We start from the raw sequence: 15913 nt of genomic DNA, 5'->3' as shown, positions 1-15913 counted from the left end.
ATCGTGTTAGCCTTATGATAAACGAATGCAAAAATTGTAACTCGGCTTAGAAACCTCACGTTAACAACTAAGAAGTGCTCAATGAAAATTAAGCTGCGAAGCGGCAATGTCCCAGTTCTAATGCCAATAAGAAAGAGATATTAAAAATAAATCATCAGGTCGATAATTTTTTGTACTGGATAAATTTTACAATGAAGTACTGAAGTCGGATGGGTGCGTATAGAAAGTTCTCATAAAATGCGTTATGTCTTTGGATTATTTGGGGTGTTGCATATTTATTGATCTGTAATCGATACAGTTGACCCCATTTTGTTATTCTCCGATTTCATCTACCTTATGATTTTATCACGTTTTCGACCCGATTTAATCGCGTTTTGGACCCGATTTTGTCCCAAAAAAAAATATTGTCGTTTGTAACTAATACAGAAAACAACAATAATTTAAATGAAATAACTTGTATCGCCTGTGGTTTATTTTGGCTTACTTCTAAGTAGCTGCGAAGGATTCTATAAGCGCATTTAGCCTTTCCAAGGCATAGACTGATTCATATCTGTGAATTGATTTCAAACACTGAAAAAAAATCAATTTTGTTCATGCCCAATTTTACCACCCCAAAATTCACCAGGGGTGTGAGTGTTAAAATCGGGATATTACTATATTGCCAATATATTTGGAACACTTTCTGCAAAACACTCGTGTTGGACTATTCTCCCCCACTGCAGCGGGCATCAGCCCAGATGATGATGATGAAGACGGGCAGATTTGAGCGTTGGCTGATTGTTCTTCACTTTTATAGGATTCGTTGTCGGCTTCAGTTTCGCTGTGTATTCTTCTGGATTGAGTAAGAACTTGGATTGTTTTTTACTACAGAATGACAAGAAGAAGAAAAAAACTGACATCATCATCATCAACGGAGCAAGAACGGAATAGTATTCCACTCGGTATAGCAAGCAAGTAAGGAGTACAAGTTCCATGTTTCCTTTGCCGTTCATCACCACCATCAGAAGAAACACACTCGACAAGCTTCGCAACTGGCGCGGACGCTATCAGCTCGATGAACCGGATCGGCTAACCAACGTCTTGTAATGCACTTTTGTGGTTTTCAATCATAGAACTGTTTGCATTGTCGATTGGCCAAGGCGAGTCAGATAGATGCTTTTTATTATGACTGTTGTACGTAGTTTTTTTTTCGATATGATGGTCCTATAGGCGGTTCGATGAAATTGTCGTACTTTTGCGTCCTAAGGAGAATTTCATCTACGTTCTATCATGCCCTTCAAAATTTACAGAAAAACACTGTACTGCAGAAATGCTATAAATTAGGAAACAAAGTTCATGAGCCCATCCTGAGAGCAAACTAGAACTGAAGAATTGAATTAGAACGAAGATATGCTAACAATTTAAAAACTAACCAGAGATAAGTTGCACACATGTGCGATAAACTTCGCATTCCTCGTGCTGAACCCCACCTTTCAACGATTGAAAAAAACACGACTTCAATGACGCCTTTTAGCTAGAATCTGTGAAAAGGTTCTTGGTTCTGCAAAAATACCGCAGCCTTATTACTCTGATTTGTCGGGTTCAGCAGCAACATTGCAATAAGGAATACTGTCTGCCCAACTCAGCAAGAGCGGTGAGTCATAAACGGAATAATCAGAGTTTGGGGCCGGCTACACAGTGCATAAATATCAATCGATGAGAAGCATTTCATCGTTCTGCCACGCAAATATCGCTTCACAGAGATGATAGCATAGAGGGAGCATCTGAAAACTGTGGAAACTATTTGGAGAACTTTCAACACCTGCTAGAGGCAAAATTGTATCGCAAGTTACACCGAAAGGCTCTATGGAAATGTATCGACTTGGTTAACGTCGTTGTGGTACAGAACGTAGTTGAAATGGTAGACCAATTGATCTGAACTCCAGAATAGTTTGGAGAACTTAGAACAACTGGCTTAGGTATGATTGAAATGCAAGTTATACCCATGGGCTCTATGGACATGTGTGGGCTTGATGGGTTGACGTCGGTGTGTTACAGAACGTAGTTGACCTGGTAGATCAATTGATCTGAACTCCATAACAATTTGGAGAACCTGGAATTTGTATACGAATATTGTTTGAATTACGTTGACTATCTCCTCAGGAATATTTTTAACACAAAACAAATTTTTTAACATGAAAAAGTCGGTTCAAGATTGTTTGAGAAATAGCTGAAATATAGTGATAGTCGACCCTTCCAAAGGCATCTAGGGATGTTCAAAAAGTTTATGTGGTATTTACTTATGAAATGGTAGTGAACTATGCTAAATTATATTGAGTAAACCGAATTTCACAATTTTTGGCAGCATCCTGACTCACGGCATTTCAGGGGAAAACTGGAAACCCCTAGAAAAACAGAGCATCAATATAATGAATCTACATGAAATGGGTAAAAGATCAATAAAAGAATTTTGAGATATAGAAATTTAAATTTTAGGTTTCCTTCAAATCTGATCTCGGTATTTGGCGTGTTAAAGGAATCAACAAGATTGTAACATGGTCACTATTTTGTAAATATTATTTTTAGATTTATTGAATATATTCGTGAAATTGTACATATAATATAATAACATAATATAAATATTTCCGTTCTATTTATTATTTTTGTTCTCAATGTTAATTTATTTCCTTTTTATAATTATTTATGTTCATTGTTAAATTCACTTGCATCCCATAGTCATTTATGTTTGAGATATTCAGTGTCCCCATTTCCAATAAAATGCACTACTTAAAATCCGCATGGCTTGCATTCAAGTCGTCTCCATTAATTAAAGCGTATGCAATCATTCCCACTCCGCTATAAAACTCGAGGGGTCAAAGTTCAAATCCGAGCGCTGCTCTCTTCTAAAAAGTATAAGAGTCCAAAAAGAAATTAAGCGAGACAGGTCATTCAGACGAAAAGGAAAGCGAAAGAGATAGCGCTTTAATCGGTTCACATTCGTGGTTGATGAGAATCGTCGTTTGATCAAGTCGTGCAATTACTTCGGTAATTTCACGCACTTCCGGTCACGAAGCAATAAGTCCTCACTTATTCTGAGGGCTTCAAGAACTTCTACTCGTCCATTCTGACCTGGACCGTGGAAGAGGCGAGAGTGCGTGAAAATCTTTTAGTGTCGCGGTGTGTTTTATCTGGTAATTTATTTCAAATGTGAGAAGTCTTTAAGATTAAATTAAATGTTACTTTCTGTTCCTTCAGTGTAGCCAAAGTTATTGACCTTTGTCAAAGGTTACGTGCGGTCAAATTGTGTGTGCGATTCAGTAAAAGAGAAGGTAATTAGTGAAATTGATTGTGTGGAGTTATTTTTTTTGTTAAATGTGTCGAACAGCCGTTCGACGGCTTTTTATTTAGGATTCGCTTCTAGCGATCCACGGCCCATACTCGGCACACCGCATCCACCAGTCAAACGCGACTCTCGACCCCACGCTTCAGCGCACAGAAGTCCCGGTTTGAGGGGAAAGCCGGAAGGGAACCATCGTTCCGACAGAGTGGCCATCGAAAGCCTTTTTTCTTCGCTACGACCCGTAGCGCGACAGCATCAAGCCTTCGACGATCCCCATCGTCGTCATCTGCGCCATCTTTTGTCGGTGCGCGCGTCTCAGTACCAGTTCGGGACCATCCACCGTCTGGGAATTCCCGTTGCGCAGCAGTCCATCGTTTTGGAACAATCGTCGCCGTAGTCTACGAGAGAACTCCGCCATCGTCGCATTTGGCACGGTTGCCGCAATACATCGCCTCCATCGACGGCCCGCCGGTAAAATTCTGCTTTACCATCAGCTTTCGTCCGCTGCCGGACAAAGGGTACCGTGAGTACAAAGCCAAACAAATAACAATACGCATGCGTTAAACTCCACACACTAATCCCGAGCTCGAAGATCGACGATGATCGATAGTAGAAGTTAGACGTCGATAGAAGCCAGAAATCCGCACACTCAAGTTGGGAAAGCTAGAGAGAAGAAGGAAGATGGAACACAAAATCATGAAATAAAACCTAGGTTAAACTAAACGTTAATAAACCAAATATGTTTTTGTTTGTCTTACACTAAAGCTGTAGTTTTGTATTGTTAGCGCTTTCCCAGTAGCTTTTTTCCTGGTTTTCGAGATTTCTCACGTTCACGTCGTTCTATCTTGTTTATTTTTCTGTTTCTTTTTGTACGCCAGGATAGACTGCCTGGGAAATCAGTCTCTCCACTCACGTGTCTGAAGCAACTAGGAATTTTTGAATTGGGGGAAGTCTTCCAATGATGATACGCGTGAGTGGTGTCTTTGTGTACTGGTAGAACGACGGTTATCATGAACCATTTTTGTGGAAAGCTTAGGCGTTTTCTAATTTTGGAGAAATCTCGAGAAGACTTTGAACTCCTGTTTCGTCCCCTAAATCGCTATTTGGACTCTTATACATAAAACCCGCCCTGAGTTGGGTTTCTTGCCGGGCAAACAAACCTCGACAGACGGTCCTCTTCGGAGGTGGCGCTTAAGCCGTCTGTTTTTGGAGTCGGGAACGGGACGGGAAAAAGGGGAAAAACCTTTAGCCGCATTTGCGTGCTATAAGATAAAGAGAGATCGAGAAATAGAAATAAATTGAAATGGGTACTATGCGAGGCGACATAACTTGCAATTCTCCACTCTATATTCTGATGTCTCTTTATCGACTCTGGCTCATATACGACGAAGAGCAAACGCCCAGACTCCATTACGTCAGGGGCCATCCACAAATTACGTAACGTTCCTGAAGGGAGGGGGTTTCCTAGCAGCGTGACGACTCATACAACATTTTTAGAGCCTTAATACAAATAGTGTGACGAAGGGGGGGGGGAGGGGGGTCGAAAATCGCCAATTTTTGCGTGGCGTACTTTATGGATCTTCCCTTTGAAAGTATTCAGCAGGTAAAGACGTGTCATCTAAAAATACGCCATCTCGTTTCCAATCGAATCGTCAAAAACGGTTCCTTGACATGTTTACATGTTTCACCCATAAGAGGTGATGCCAGCATTATTTTCACAATTCCATAGGGGAAGGGGGGGGGGCAATATGCCCTAGCTAAGCAAACACTGCTTTATTGTCTTATTTGTAACGCTATTAATGGGTATTTTTACATTATGCATCAGTTAAACAAGATAGCTAGTTGATGCCATTCAAAAATTGTCAAACATCTCAATCATATTGATAATATTCACATTTCAAAAAAGTGGTGATATTCTGTTGCCGGAAAACTCATGAGGCAAAACGCCTTTCAGCTGGCAGCTCCTAGGGAACAAAGCACCACGCGTCGGTGAATCAGCATTCTGGTATGGATAGTGCGTGGAGACGCAAGTACATTGTAGGTTAGTGCCACTAGGGCGTTTTGCGAAGACACAGAAGGCCTTGACAGGATAAGAACGTGTTTTTTTCTCTGCTGTAATTTTTTGCTCCAATTTCGAGAACCAATTTTGCTGGAATATTGAAATCTGATCTGAACCTATCTGATTCTGAAGTCTGGAACTTTATGCAGGGTCGCTCCTTGAAGTGACGAAGCTTTGGCAAGTGGCAAACGGTGTCTCCCTAGTAGCAGTGATGACTATGGAAGTAGCGAACTGCTGTTTCCACTTCGGTCAACAGTGCGACATACTCAAGATTCTTTGATGATTATTTAACTGGACATGTCGAAGTCAGCGTTTGTTAAGTATACTTTTCTTATTCCTTCAAGTTACTGAACTTTAGTTATTCAAATTTTGTGTACCAGTTTTCTTATTAAGAATCTTAACAGGAAAGCTTTAAATTTTGTGGAGAATGGTGACCTAACTTTTTTTTTTTTTTTTTTTTGCTTTTTTAATGTGTTTTTTTAAATGGTGACCTCCCGAATTTATCGTATTTTAAATTCAACTTCAGTTTGCCTAAATCTATTGTCAGAAAGTCTAGGAGTTTAAATATTGCGTGTATAAAGAATCGTTGTTGAGAATGCAATTGCAATTCACATCATATCTACGTGGTGTAAATCACACCGAATCTATTTGATTACGACGGCGATGTATTAAATTGATATATTCATTGATTACTGTTTTTTTTATTCATGTATTTATTTGGTAGGCACCTTATGTTCTTAACCGCTACTATGTCGTGATCTACTGTGATCTGATATACGGAGTCCACAGATAACCAATTTTTAAATATCCATAATTCGTTATTGTTGTCGTTGCCAGTTCATCTAATCGTGTGTCCATGGTCTCCATTTGTCCATGAATCCAATAATCGTTGCTTTGTCCGGTTGCCATTTATCGATGTACGTTGAAGGAATGCCTCCGAGTAGAACATATTTGTCAGTCGTCATCAGGCAGCCGTGTTGGTGAGGTGCGTTCCGCAAAACGCCACAGTACGGACTGCGCTTCCGGCTACTGACAAATATGTTTGGGAATCGAACCCATGACCATTCGCTTACAAGGCGAACGTGTAGCCATTTACGCTACGGCACCTTTGTTTGATGACTATTGTTGCACCAAATTACTTTGTTATAGAAACAACCTCTGAAAAACAATCTCAACTGCTTCAAAAGATACATTCAACTTTTCAATATCCCATCTAGAGAATATTGATATTGTTCTGCGTAGGACTTTATTTGTTAAAGTTCGTGTATTATGACAATGGCTTTTTGTTTAGAAATATTGCAGTGTGTAAAATCCATGAGCCAAAATTAAGTTATAATTTTGCTTGTTTCATGCACGAGTGTGCGTTCGATCATGTTTCCATTCCTTAATAATATTTATAAGGGAAGTGAGAGTTAAAAAATGAAACGTTGTATTTTGTATTTGTGTTTTTTCGGTGCTTTACTTTTTCTGTGTAGTGCGCGTCCGATCATGTTTCCTCTAGCCTGCAGAACGATCGCGCGATCATCGAAATATTGTGTTCTGCGTTGTGCGGGTGGGTGAATCAATTAGCAAGTAAAACTATAGTGCGAGTGCGTTCGTTTTCCCTTTAGCACGCAGAACGATCGCGCGATCATCAAAATATGTTGTTCTGCATTGTGCGGTCGTAAATCAATTAATTAGTGTGAGTACGGTTGTGTTTTTTTTTACTCTCGATCAAACTACACGCTACACCCGGCATACCGTTTACCAAAACGAACCCTTCCACACTCCCTTCCCCATATATCCATAGATATAATTATCAAGATGTTGGGGTCCGAACAATTTAGTACTCATTTTATGGTTCCAGTGTACTAAGCTTTCGGTACCCAGTTGGTACCCAGTCAAGCTAAGCAATCCTTTGATTTAAATTTGAATTGGTTCTAATTTCTTACCGTCGTCATAGCTATCATTGCATTTGTTTGTTTATTATTTTGAACGTCAGCGACTTTATCAGATTGGAGCAGAGTGTTGATCTCAGGATTAAACCCTGATTAATCCACCTAGCGGTGATGATGCCTTTCTCGCTCGTTCAAAATAAAATAGTTGCAAGCGCCTAAGCGCCTGATAAACATATATGAAAAGTCTAAAATAATAATTGGTGAATAAGACTTATTTTTCTAGAGGTGAGCCAGCCTAGGGCTGCAAACCTCTATAATAAAGATATATATATAAAAAAAAAAACTTATTTTTCACATTTATTTATACCAGATGAACCGGCCTAGGGTCGAAGATCTCGTAAATAAAGATAGAATGAATTGAAAATTCACATTTGTTATAATTGCTGCCGGATGCAATTTGTTGCAAGCAAATCGGATGAGGTTAAGTGCCCGGAAAATGTGATGAGGTTGTGCAATTGCACAAATCGAGTTTCAGGCATAGTATAAAAATTTATATTTTGGCCATAACTTTTGAGCCCATAGTGAGTTCGGGCTGATTTTTAATGTGAAACAATGGGACAGGATTCGCCGTTTAAATAATCGGTTCTGGATAAGATTTCAAAAAATGAGTTAGATTTTGTTGCACACATGCACATACACATACTTCTTCTGAAAAAGTTCGTATCGTTTGCTTTGAATACGAGAAAAGCAAAAAAACGGAGGTGAGAAAAAACAAATGTTTCCATTTGTCAAACTTTCGAGTACTTTCCGTTTTGAAGCCAGAATCCAGCTTAGACTTCTATCATCCAATCAATAAGTTAGCTTTTTTGAAATTGATGTTTTAAATAATATGATTCTTCATATAAATAAAAATTCAGTTGACCCTTCCTGTCAAAAATTGTATTTCGTTTGGGTCTGGGTCATTTGGCATAAAGTCATTTGGCATAACGCCATTTGGCATAAGGTCATTTGGCATAAAGGCCATTTGGCATAATGGTCATTTGGCATAACGGACATTTGGCATAATTTTGAACTGTAAGAAAAGAGTGGGTCATTTGGCATAACGGACATTTGGCATAATTTCGAGCTGTGAAAGCGAAAGGAATATTTCATGTAATGTTTAGCAAAGATAAAGTAGGACGAGGCTGTTTTCTGATAAATTTTAGATTGATTGTAGACATTTCCCGGAGGAAAGAAATAACAAAACGGCATAATTACTTCCGAGAGAGGGATCACATCCACCATTGTATTGCCACAATTCAGGCAACACACCTACTTTTAAAGAAGGGATTACATCCACCATTGCTTCAATCCGGACAAGCGCCTATTTAAAAAAAAACAAATCAAATCCTCCATTGTCATTATCCGTGCAAGCGCCTATTTTAAAGAAGGGATCACATCCACCATTGCCTCAATCCGGGCAAGCACCTTCTTTTAAAGAAGGAATCACATCCACCATTGTCATAATCCGGGCAAGCGTCTTCTTTTAAAGAAGGGATCACATTCACCATTGCCTCAATCCGGGCAAGCGCCTTCTTTTAAAAAAGGAATCACATCCACCATTGTCATAATCCGGGCAAGTGCCTACTTTTAAAGAAGGGATCACATCCACCATTGCCTCAATCCGGGCAAGCGCCTTCTTTTAAATAAGGGATTACATTCACCATTGCTTCAATAGACTAACGCAAAATGAACTCCCCCAAGAAATTATGACGTTTGAGCGGGTCGCATAATGAACGCAAAATGAACTTTTGTTCGAGAAGACGACCCGCTCAAATGTCAAAATCCATCGGATGAGTGAATTTGATGAACTCCTGCACAGGTCTATCCGGACAAGCACCTATTTTTAAAGAACAAATCAAATCCTCCATTGTCATAATCCGGGCAAGTGCCTACTTTTAAAGAAGGGATCACATCCACCATTGCCTCAATCCGAGCAAGCACCTTCTTTTAAAGAAGGAATCACATCCACCATTGTCATAATCCGGGCAAGCGCCTTCTTTTAAAGAAGGAATCACATCCACCATTGTCATAATCCGGGCAAGCGCCTACTTTTAAAGAAGGGATCACATCCACCATTGCCTCAATCCGGGCAAGCGCCTACTTTTAAAGAAGGGATCACATCCACCATTGCCTCAATCCGGGCAAGCGCCTTCTTTTAAAGAAGGAATCACATCCACCATTGTTATAATCCGGGAAAGTGCCTACTTTTAAAGAAGGGATCACATCCTCCATTGCCATAGTCCATGCAAGCGCCTACTTTTAAAGAAGGGATCGCATCCTCCATGGCCTTAATCCGGGCATGCGCCTACTTTTAAAGAAGGGATCACTTCCACCATTGCCTCAATCCGGGCAAGCGCCTTCTTCTAAAGAAGGAATCACATCCAACATTGTCATAATTTGGACAAGCGCCTAATTTTAAAGAAGGGATCACATCATCCATTGCCATAATCCATGCAAGCGCCTACCTTTAAATAATGGATCGGATCCACCATGACCTTAATCCGGGCAAACGCCTACTTTTAAAGATGGGATCTCATCCTTCATTGCCATAATCCGGCAACCCGCCTTCTTTTAAAGAGGGGATTATATCCACCACTGCTCTAGTCCGGGCATGCGCCTACTTTTGCATTGCATTGCAAATGCATTCCTTCCACAAGAGGACCATGTATTTTTAATATTGTTGTTGACGGGTGTTATATTTACTATTCCGGGGTGTTTCCCGCACCACTTAGTCACCATTTAGCAAACGCAAAGAAAAATTATGCCGAATGTCCGTTATGCCAAAAGACCCTCACTTTTGACGTTGGCTACAATTATGCCAAATGTCCGTTATGCCAAATGACCGTTATGCCAAATGGCCTTTATGCCAAATGACCTTATGCCAAATGGCGTTATGCCAAATGACTTTATGCCAAATGGCCCGCTCCCATTTCGTTTCATTATTTCAGTCGATTCTTTGGCTTATTTAAGGTCAACTTTCCCAAAGAACCCATATTTTTTTAAGCCTCTAACTATTAAATCCAAGGGCCTCATATGCCTGTCACTGGCGAACAAAGCTCGTGTACTCTGCATCGAAGCTTAGAACCGGTGTTGGGGCGCAATCGTTAATGTGAACATTTTTATATTCGGTTAGTTACTGCAAATAAATTCTTTTTCGAGTCCCTATAATCAAGCAGGTATCTCAAGCATCCCACATCGTTATATTGCTGCATGATTGAGTGTTTAATTTTGATAAAATATCGAAAACAAAAGTGTGCATAAAAATTGCCTCGTCTTAACAAAAAGGTGGTAGAGAATTAACACTGTTGTTTACAGTTTAGAGCCAAATCCAGATGTCGCACATGTTGGGGTAGGGATTCAGTGCTCCGCCTTCTCCCCCTGATTAAATCAAAAGATGTTTTAGTTACAAGATAAAGTTTGTCGCTGTCGTCGCTGTCCGGAACATCTTTTGCCGGCGATGATAGGGGAGCTAAATGTCAAAGAAGGAAAATCCATTCGATTTGACAGCTTGATACCCAACATGTTCCGGACAGCAGAACAAAGGGAACCGAAGCGACAATCTTTATCTAGTAACTAAAATATCTTTTATTAAATCGAAAACAAAAACCGAAAACGTGTGCATGTGAGAACCGGTCTGCAAAAATTCACTCAATGTTCGTTCTTAAATCAATCTTAAAAATCAGCACTTTTTCGATTTTTGTTTTGAATTTAAAAAATATTTAGTGGCGTAAAAAATATAGGTTAATTGGGAATGTTGACCTTAAATAAACCAAAGAATCGATTAAGGGAATGAACATTTTTGACGAGAAAGGTAAATTTTTGCTGATGAGCAGTTCCATTTTTGTCATTATCATTCAAACACTTTTCAACAAGATTTATAAATTTGATCCGACTTAAAAAAAATCTGAAGAGAATTCTACTGGGGTTACTTTTCTTTATAAGGAAAGCATTTCGCAGTAATTGGTATGATATGAATGTATGGTTAAAATTGAATATTTTAATTTCTAAACTGATCCAAAATTATTCATCAGATCACTCTTTACAGGTGACAGAGCTAGTGTTACCAAAATCAGCATTCTTGAGCTCATATTGTGCAATACTTTATATCGTAATGATAACATATATCGGAAAATCGAAAATCGTTGCTTACCTTCGTGTAATTTGTTATGGATTATAGCAAGGCTGTTTTCGATCATTTAGTAATATAGTTTCGATAATTTAGTAGTTTGTCAATAACTCATTCCAGAGGTTAAATTTCAAAAGTGATATGTGGAGGACTTCTAGAGCGAAGGTTTTTACAACTCTGCCTAATTGTTGTATCTATTGCACTAATAACAGAGTTATAGCGCTAGTTGCAGTAACTTATTATACAGACTGAACGAAATTTTGTTATTATTTAGTATTAGTAACTAGTGCTTCAACTCTGTTATTAGTTAAATTAAAACAACAAACTATTAGGCAGAGCTGTAGAAAAATAATCGCACTAGAACTCTGCTGTAACACGTTTTGACATTCACATGTCAATGATCGAACTAAGACTATTAAATTATCTAAAACATACTTGGATTATAGAATAGTTTGAATACTTTTTCTACTGACTTCCAAAAATAGAAAATATCTTTTGCATGAATGAATTAACTATCAAAAACCACACAGAAGGTATGTAAGCAAAAAGGTAAAATATAGTAAGTAAATATTTATAGAAAATCAAAATCTTAAAATACTTTTTGATTTACGAACTAATTGTTAGGCCAGCCATGTTTTACATATATTGTGCCAATATCTGTTATTTGCTGCAACGCCAGGAAGAATGCATTTACAGAGGATTCAAAATAAAATGTTGAAATTGATTATGAAGTTGCTTCCCTGCGCACCAAAACAATAAGAATATTACATGTGACTTATTTGAAATGAAATGACACAAAAGCACCTGACGTAAACTCAATCGTACCGTTTTGACTCAAATCCCGAACATGGCTTATATTCCGATATAACTAAACTTTTTATCGGTTCAGATTATATGCCACCGAACCAAAGCACAGCCCCCGGTGCGTTACCGCACGTATGCACAAGCAGCCTATGTCTTGATGAAGTGAAATAGTTATTTATTGCAAATCGCGTAGCCTCTTGTTCTTCGAACACTAATATCTCAAGAAACAAAGATAGCTCAGTGGTAACGTGATAGGCTCTCATTCAGAGGATTTATGTTCGATCCTCGTGTAAGCCATCTTTTTTTTCAAAACTCATATTTTCTAGGTGTGTGGTATAATACGCATTGCAAGAAAAATTTTGAATACTAGAAAATTCAAGCGCCTTTAAAAAAAATGTATTTAATATTTTCCATGCTAATAATCAATGGAACGTAATGCTGTGTATTGTTTATATTTATATTCATGACATTTCTATAATTGAATCCATCTAATTATTTGGAATATTTGAAAGAATTCAGGTCTGAACTTTAGATTATGGAGGTAGGAAATGAAACATAAATACATAAGTTGAGAATCGATATGTACTCAACAGTTTTCTTTAATGATTGTTAGCAGAAACAATATAGCTTTTGATTTATCTTGGTAGTAATCAAACTTGCCCACCGAGTTTCAGTAGACAGTAAACATAAGTAGGAAATTATATTCTATTGCTTCAATGCACAAAAGAAAATATGCTTTACTGAATAGAAAAGACATAATTATTCAATAAAATTAGAAGCTTGCGAGTTTATTGTGCAGCAGACGCTATATCCAAGGAATTGAGACCGGGGATTTCCCTCTGCGCGTTATTTCCGCGGAGCTATCCAAAATTTTCTTTTTTTCCGTAATACATACTCAAGAACCAGTTTCCCCAAATCTCATTTGCTCGGATCAACATTCAACCCATCTGAGCTAAAAATAGAACATTGCAGCCCGCAATGCGATGTGTGTTGGTGATGCTTCCTTCGGCAATATTCATCCGACGGCAAGAGACTGAAGCGAATGCGCATGCGTCCCGCGTCTTCCCGCACACCAGCTGCGCTCCCATATGCTGATTGAACGCCACAAAGAATGATGCATGCATATGCGTAGAAATAGAACAGAAGCACGGCTTGCCGCTGATACTACGATGGTTAAGCCGATCGATCCACAGTGGCGGAAACCCAGCCAAAACCAAAACAAATCGTTCTTTCGTGAAGCTGATATTATTTTAATTTTGCACATTTAGTCAATGATAATTCCTCAATTTGTTAATTGTAGTTGGTAAATTTAATTTTTGGTGACTTGGCTCAAGTTGATGGTGTAACATATATGTATGGGAAAATTAAATTTGACTAAATTTTGTATCGGGAAAGATTCGGAAAGAACTGATATGATGCATTGAAATATATATTTTGTCACTTAACAGTGGTTAGTTTGGCGAATTGCGCCTTGCTGCACCAAAGCGGGAAATTTACTGTTTCAAGGTTAGAATTAAGACGCTGCTGTGATCCTAAGTCTTCGGCTTCCGGAAGTCTTTGGATAGCATAGCATATGTCGGATAACTATTTAAATTTCAAAATGAATTCAGCGTTACAAAATTACTGTTGCTAAATTTTAAGCGCAATCGTAGGTTTAGTCGAGCATTTGTATGGGGGACCACCACTGCGCGACGGCACATTGCCATTCCTTCTTTTAGGCGCATTCGAACGGGAAAGCGTTGAACGTGTTAAACAAAGCACGATGCTTTTTGAAATTGCTATCGGGGGTCTGATGTTTTGGTTGTGTTTTCGTAGTGTAGATGCAGTCTCCTTTCTTCTGCTTGTCGTTTATGGAACTGTCAGTGTGGAACGCACCTATCTCTTTCTTTCCCATGATTCTTCTTATGGCTGTCAGTGCGGAATTTTCTATGTTGGCTACGAAATTAACTGTGGTAGAGGTATACAAGTGACAGTCCCGTGATTGCTATAGGTCATTGCGCGCGGCAAACCTAACCTCACTATTTTGACAGGTACTGGTCCTGTTGTTTACGTTTCGGACTTAGAATTTTTTTTATTCAAATTAAATCTGCATATTGCACGATGTTGAAGACATTCTGTACATTCCGCATTCAAATATTGGTAATTATCGATAAGTTTAGGTAATTATCGATCAGAAAATCCAAAGAATCATAGAAGAATCTCAAAATTAAAATAAAGTCGTCTGTAAACAACAGGACCAGTACCTGTCAAAAGTCGTGCGTGACGTCACTGTGCAATGGAGTATATGACGACTGAGGAGTATTTCCAGGCTGTTATATAGGGTATTTGTGCTTTTCTTAGCGCTTGATAGCAATAAGACATGAGAAAAGTTATGTCTAACGTTTAACAGAGAAGAGGATTTTCAATTATTGAACGGATATCCTATCGTAAAAAGGTCACCTCAAGTTACTATTTAGTAATTTGCATAGGGCACCCGTAACCTGAGCGGTTCTTATTGATACTTCCCATTATTATACACATATGTGTCTACTAGTTTGGATGTAATTATGCAATTATACCAATATAATTTTGCATTAACATCCTCGAATCAATAGTGAATCTACTTTTATCTCAATTAAAGTAACAGCGTATCCAAGCGATTTCAATAGTTTATCTATTAAAGCATCATTACTGGGCGCGAGTGTTTTGATCATCCTCGCAACGCTGTCATTTTAGTTTAGTCACTCTTTTTCGCACTGGTCACTATTTTCGGTTATCATTTTGGTGGCTGCATTCCGTACAGGTGACGTTTAATAGTTCATCAAATAGCAGCGCTGTTATCGCGCTACCAAATTTGATCACCTGTCCGCTGCGCTACTGTTTTAGCAGCGCGTTTAGTAGCGACCGGAAAAGTGTCAAGTAATGATACTGCGCTGCCAAACGGCTTATACTCACCACCGGCAATCTTGCTCTAAAGTAATGTATTGAAACTGTATATTTTAATAACCAACGGTAAAAGCTAATATTTTCTTTTCTCAATCCATTAATACTTCCAGTATAGGAATCGGTACCCTAGCAGGATAAACTCTGATGCTTATAGAGGTAATGAATATATGCCCAATTCGATGATTTATATTTGTATGTATCTTGTCACATGCTATGTGTATTGATGGTGCTGTGGTGTAGTAGCCGCTTCCCGATCAAGAGATCACGAGTTCGAGTCCAGATTGGAGCATTTTGCTTTTTTTTTGCACGTAAAAACAGTTTTTTGGCCATAACTCCGAAACGCAAAGTTCAATCGATCTAATTTTAAATAGGAACCAATGGGACTGCATTCCGCGTCGAATGCAACTTGTTGCGAGCAAATCGGATAATGATAAATGCCCAAAACGTGTCTCACATTTTGTACACATACACACACACACACACACACATACATACACACATACAGACATCAGCTCAATTCGTCGAGCTGAGTCGATTGTTATATAACACTATGGGTCTCCGAGCCTTCTATAAAAAGTTCGGTTTTGGAGCAGTTCTATAGCCTTTCCGTATACTTAGTATACGAGAAAGGCAATAATAGGATTTTAACATGTACTAAGTTAACTGACAATTCTTTTCCATTTTAGGACTTACTCTATTATGTAAGGTAATAAATTTTGCTAATCAGGTATAAGATCTAGAGCAAAACCCGCCACATACAG

At 38.7% G+C, this 15913-nt stretch overlaps 1 long non-coding RNA gene across 1 annotated transcript; it reads left to right on the top strand.

Moving 5' to 3' along the window:
* Positions 1–2965: 2965 nt before the first annotated feature.
* LOC134225126 (uncharacterized) lies at positions 2966–3896 on the top strand. The gene is made up of 3 exons (XR_009983176.1): positions 2966–3170; positions 3235–3308; positions 3365–3896. It is a non-coding gene; the product is annotated as an uncharacterized LOC134225126 (long non-coding RNA).
* The last annotated feature ends 12017 nt before the right edge of the window (positions 3897–15913 follow it).

This window comes from Armigeres subalbatus, chromosome 3 (genome assembly GCF_024139115.2).
Source record: "Armigeres subalbatus isolate Guangzhou_Male chromosome 3, GZ_Asu_2, whole genome shotgun sequence".
Taxonomy (NCBI): Eukaryota; Metazoa; Arthropoda; class Insecta; order Diptera; family Culicidae; genus Armigeres; species Armigeres subalbatus.
This window is presented reverse-complemented; position numbering and strand designations above follow the sequence as displayed.